Raw genomic sequence first — 6,125 nt, 5'->3', positions numbered from 1 at the left:
TTCGTCACACAAGAATGCTCTCATCACGCACAACCCCGATGATAAGCCAAGAAATTGTTTCATACTTTAGTAATCTCAAACTTTTTTCAACTTTCACGCAATACATGAGCGTGAGCCATGGATATAGCACTATGGGTGGAATAGAATATAATGAAGGGGGTTATGTGGAGAAGACAAAAAAAGGAGAAAGTCTCACAGTGACGCGGCTAATCAATGGGCTAGGGAGATGCCCATCAATTGATGTCAATGCAAGGAGTAGGGATTGCCATGCAACTGATGCACTAGAGCTATAAATGTATGAAAGCTCAACAAAAGAAACTAAGTGGGTGTGCATCCAACTTGTTTGCTCATGAAGACCTAGGGCACTTGAGGAGGCCCATTGTTGGAATATACAAGACAAGTTCTATAATGAAAAATTCCCACTAGTATATTAAAATGACAAAACAAGAGACTCTCTATCATAAAGATCATGGTGCTACTTTGAAGCACAAGTGTGGAAAAAGGATAGTAGCATTGCCCCTTTTATTTTTATATTTTTTTGGCCTTCTTTTTTTATTTCGCCTTTCTCTTTTTTTGGGACAATGCTCTATTAATGATGATCATCACATTCTATTAATTTATTTACAACTCAATGATTACAACTCGATACTAGAACAATATATGACTCGATATAAATGCCTCCAGCGGTGTACCAGGATGTGCAATGACTCATGAGTGACATGTATGAAGGAATTATGAACGGGCTTTGCCACAAATACGATGTCAACTACATGATCATGCAAGGCAATATGACAATTATGATGCGTGTCATAATAAATGGAACGGTGGAAAGTTGCATGGCAATATATCTCGGAATGGCTATGGAAATGCCATAATAGGTAGGTATGGTGGCTGTTTTGAGGAAGATATAAGGAGGTTTATGTGTGATAGAGCGTATCATATCACGGGGTTTGGATGCACTGGCGAAGTTTGAACCAACTCTTAAGGTGAGAAAGGGCAATGCACGGTACCGAAGAGGCTAGCTATGATGGAAGGGTGAGAGTGCGTATAATCCATGGACTCAACATTAGTCATAAAGAACTCACATACTTATTGCAAAAATTTACAAGTCATCAAAAACTAAGTATTACACGCATGCTCCTAGGGGGATAGATTTGTAGGAAAACACCATCGCTCGTCCCCGACCGCCACTCATAAGGAAGACAATCAAATAACACATCGTGTTTCAAATTTGTTACACAACGTTTACCATACGTGCATGCTACGGGACATGCAAACTTCAACACAAGTATTTCTCAAATTCACAACTACTCAACTAGCATGACTTTAATATCACTATCTCCATATCTCAAAACAATCATCAAGTATCAAACTTCTCTTAGTATTCAATGCACTTATGTGAAAGTTTTTTATAATATCAAAAGAAAATTACCATGTTTTTCTAAAGGACTCTCTAAATAATATAAGTGAAGCATGAGAGATCAATTATTTCTATAAAATGAAACCACCACCGTGCTCTAAAAGATATAAGTGAAGCACTAGAGCAAAAACTATATAGCTCAAAAGATATAAGTGAAGCACATAGAGTATTCTAATAAATTCCGATTCATGTGTGTCTCTCTCAAAAGGTGTGTACAGCGAGGATGATTGTGGTAAACTAAAAAGCAAAGACTCAAACCATACAAGACGCTCCAAGCAAAACACATATCATGTGGTGAATAAAAATATAGCTCCAAGTAAAGTTACCGATAGAAGAAGACAAAAGAGGGGATGCCTTCCGGGGCATCCCCAAGCTTAGGCTTTTTGGTGTCCTTGGATTTTACCATGGGGTGCCTTGGGCATTCCCAAGCTTAGGCTCTTGCCACTCCTTGTTCCATAATCGATCAAATCTTTACCCAAAACTTAATAACTTCACAACACAAAACTTAACAGAAAATCTCGTGAGCTCCGTTAGCGAAAGAAAACAAAACACCACTTCAAGGTACTGTAATTAACTCATTATTTATTTATATTGGTGTTAAACCTACTGTATTCCAACTTATCTATGGTTTGTAAACTCCATTACTAGCCGTAGATTCATCAAAATATGCAAGCAACACACGAAAAACAGAATCTGTCAAAAACAGAACAGTTTGTAGTAATTTGTAACTAACGCACACTTCTGGAACCCCAAAAATTCTAAAATAAATTGTTCGACGTGAGGAATTTATTTATTAATCATATGAAAAAATAATTAACTAAATAGCACTTTCCAATAAAAATGGCAGCAATTCTCGTGAGCGCTAAAGTTTCTGTTTTTTACAGCAAGATCAAAAAGACTTTCCCCAAGTCTTCCCAACGGTTCTACTTGGCACAAACACTAATTAAACACAAAAAACACAACCAAAACGGAGGCTAGATAAATTATTTTGTTACTAAACAGGAACAAAAAGCAAGGAAAAAATTAAAATTGGGTTGCCTCCCAACAAGCGCTACCGTTTAACGCCCCTAGCTAGGCATAAAAGCGAAGATAGATCTAGGTATTGCCATCTTTGGTAGGCAATTCTTCAATAAGACACCTGTAACTCCTAGGAGTTTCTTTATTTTTATTAATTATCAAACTCCTAGGCACGAAATCAATAAAATCATTAGTAGCAAAAGGTTCCTTATGGATAGTAAGAAAGTTGGGGTGAACACTTATGGATTTGAGGTCCGCATTTCCCTTACTAGAAGTTTCACCCTTATTTTTAGGAACATACATCAATTTGGCAATCTTAGCATTAGGAGGAGTGTTTTTCACGGAAGAAAAGGTAGACCCTAAGTTGGTAATAATATCCTCAATTTTAGCAATTCTAGTGGAATCTTGATCTATCTTTTCATTAACCATAGGTCCCCTTTCTTTAAAAAATTTAAGAGCAACGCGTACCTTAGATCCGTATTGGGTAATTTTGGTATGGATCTTGCTATCCAAATTTTCAATCAATTCTATGGTGGCAAATTTATTTTCAATAATTTCAAGTTGTTGCATCACATGTTCCAAAGTTAAAACAGTTCCATTAACCAAAAGAGGTGGTGGGCCAAACAAATCTATCATAGACTGTCAGAATCAATAGTATGGCTACCCAAGAAATTTCCTCCGGTTATGGTATCAAGAATATATCTATTCCAAGGAGTGATGCCTACATAAAAATTGCGAAGAAGAACGGAAGTATATTGCTTCCTAGTAGATCTATTTTGCGCATTGCAAATTCTGTACCAAGCATCTTTTAGATTTTCTCCCTCCCTTTGTTTAAAATTAGGAACTTCATTCTCGGGAGACAAAGGAGTAGATAAAGGACTGGCCATAACGATGAAGCTAGCGAAAAAGAGGGCAAAAAGAAAAGAGGGAGAATCAAACGGCAAGGGTGAAGTGGGGGAGAGGAAAACGAGAGGCAAATGGCAAATAATGTAATGCGAAGGATAAGAGTTGTGATGGGTACATGGTATGTCTTGACTTGGCGTAGATCTCCCTGGCAACGGCGCCAGAAATCCTTCTTGCTACATCTTGAGCATGCGTTGGTTTTCCCTTGAAGAGGAAAGGGTGATGCAGCAAAGCAGCGTAAGTATTTCCCTCAGTTTTTGAGAACCAAGGTATCAATCCAGTAGGAGACCACACGCGAGTCACCTCGTACCTACACAAATAAATAAGAACCTCACAACCAACGCAGTAATGGGTTGTCAATCCCTTCACGGCCACTTGCCAGAGTGAGATCTGATAGAGATAATAATAATAAGATAATTTTTTTGGTATTTTTATGATATAAATTGAAAGTAAAGATTGCAAAATAAAATAGATTGGAAGCTTGTATGATGGAAAATAGACCCGGGGGCCACAGGTTTCACTAGTGGCTTCTCTCAAGATAGCATAAGTATTACGGTGGGTGAACAAAGTATTGTCGAGCAGTTGATAGGATTGAGCATAGTTATGAGAATATCTAGGTATGATCATGTATATAGGCATCACGTCCATGACAAGTAGACCGACTCCTGCCTGCACCTACTACTACTACTCCACACATCGACCGCTATCCAACATGCATCTAGAGTATTAAGTTCATAAGAACGGAGTAACGCTTTAAGCAAGATGACATGATGCAGAGGGATAAACTCATGCCATATGATATAAACCCCATCTTTTTATTCTCGATGGCAACAATACAATACGTGTCGTTTCCCCTACTGTCACTAGGATCGAGCACCGCAAGATTGAACCCAAAGCTAAGCCCTTCTCCCATTGCAAGAAAGATCAATCTAGTAGGCCAAACCAAACTGAAAATTCAAAGAGACTTGCAAAGATAACCAATGATACATAAAATAATTCCGAGAAGATTCAAATATTGTTCATAGATAATCTTGATCATAAACCAACAATTCATCGGATCTCGACAAACACACCACAAAAGAAGATTACATCGAATAGATCTCCAAGAGAATCGAGGAGAACTTTGTATTGAGATCCAAAGAGAGAGAAGAAGCCATCTAGCTAATAACTATGGACTCGAAGATCTAAGATAAACTACTCAGACATCATCGGAGAGGCTATGGTGTTGATGTAGAAGCCCTCCATGATCAATGCCCCCTCCGGCGGAGCGCCGGAAAAGGCCCCAAGATGGGATCTTAAGGGTACAGAAGGTTGGGGCGGTGGAATTAGGTTTTCGTGGTGCTCCTCGGTGTTTTCAGGGTACGTAGGTATATATAGGAGGAAGAAGTAGGTCGGTGGAGCCACGAGGGGCCCACGAGGGTGGAGGGCGCGTCCAGGAGGGGTAGGCGCGCCCCCTGCCTCGTGGCTTCCTCATTGGTTGCTTGACATGCTCTCCAAGTCCTCTGGATCACGTTTGTTCCAAAAATCACGCTCCTGAAGGTTTCATTCCGTTTGGACTCCATTTGATATTCTTTTTCTGCAGAACACTGAAATAGGCAAAAAACAACAATTTGGGATGGGCCTCCGGTTAATAGGTTAGTCCCAAAAATAATATAGAAGTGTTTAAATAAGCCCATTAAGTATCCAAAACAGAATATATAATAGCATGGAGCAATCAATAATTATAGATGCGTTGGAGCCGTATCAAATATTTTTTGCTTCCTCCTGGTTTCCTGACATCACGGTCCCACACCATTGTCAACCTATGTAGTCAATAAACGAGATAATTGCACAAGGAGCGGCCGACAGCTGGGACCAAGCAGCTCGAGCAGTATTTGTCTTTTTGAGGTGTGAGCACGGCATAGTTTTTCCTGGGCGATGTTTTCGTTGTTGTTCAGAGGAGAGCAGGGTATTAACTGGGCGGGATGTGGCCCATCTAGCCCAGGCAAGATATCCAGCCCAGATTTTAATTTTTTTCAAGCTGAAAATGGCTAGCCCAACTATACTTTTTTTTGTGGAATACCCACGCAAGGTCAACTTGTTATTCTCCGCCCCGCTGGGCTGCAAATCTTTCCTAGGAGGGATGCATTAGGCTTAACAAGAAAATGGGCTTTAAGAAATAAAAAATGGGATGTAAACTATAAAAAATGCACCAAACACGTAATTACTTTATAAAATAATATTTCTAGATTTTGAAAATTTTAATTTCATTAATTGTTGTGCGCATAATGTTTCGTTGGATTTCTACGTAATACAAATTTATATTGAAATTGTATTTAATCTGACTAGAAATTTCGGGATAAAAATATTTCGGATCCCATCAAAATGTGGGAAATTTTATTGAATTCTGTTTTGAACGGTTGGTTGAAACTATTAATTGTTGTCTAAATTCCATCAGAATTCAAAAATGGGCTGTACATTCTTACAAATCGCAAATGGGCTATAAGTTCTCTGCCACACACTTGTGGGCCTACTAAGTTGACGCGTATGCAAGGCTTTGTCAACTTATAGTCAACAGACGGTTCTAGCAGCAGTGTCCGTTGGATGTCCATCCAACGGATGTCGTGCTTCTTCTTCAATCTCGGATATTCTAGCTTCAGCCGCCCAAAAATGATTCCTCCCCCGGACATCTGGGGCGCACCGTTTCGGAGGCTGACCTTTGGGCCTACTAACTTGACATGTAACAAATGCTTTGTCAACTTAGTCAATATAAACAATTCTAGCTGCAGTGACCGTACAATGTCCA

This window comes from Triticum aestivum, chromosome 6A (genome assembly GCF_018294505.1).
Source record: "Triticum aestivum cultivar Chinese Spring chromosome 6A, IWGSC CS RefSeq v2.1, whole genome shotgun sequence".
In the NCBI taxonomy this organism is placed as follows: Eukaryota; Viridiplantae; Streptophyta; class Magnoliopsida; order Poales; family Poaceae; genus Triticum; species Triticum aestivum.
Note: the sequence above shows the minus strand (reverse complement) of the source record.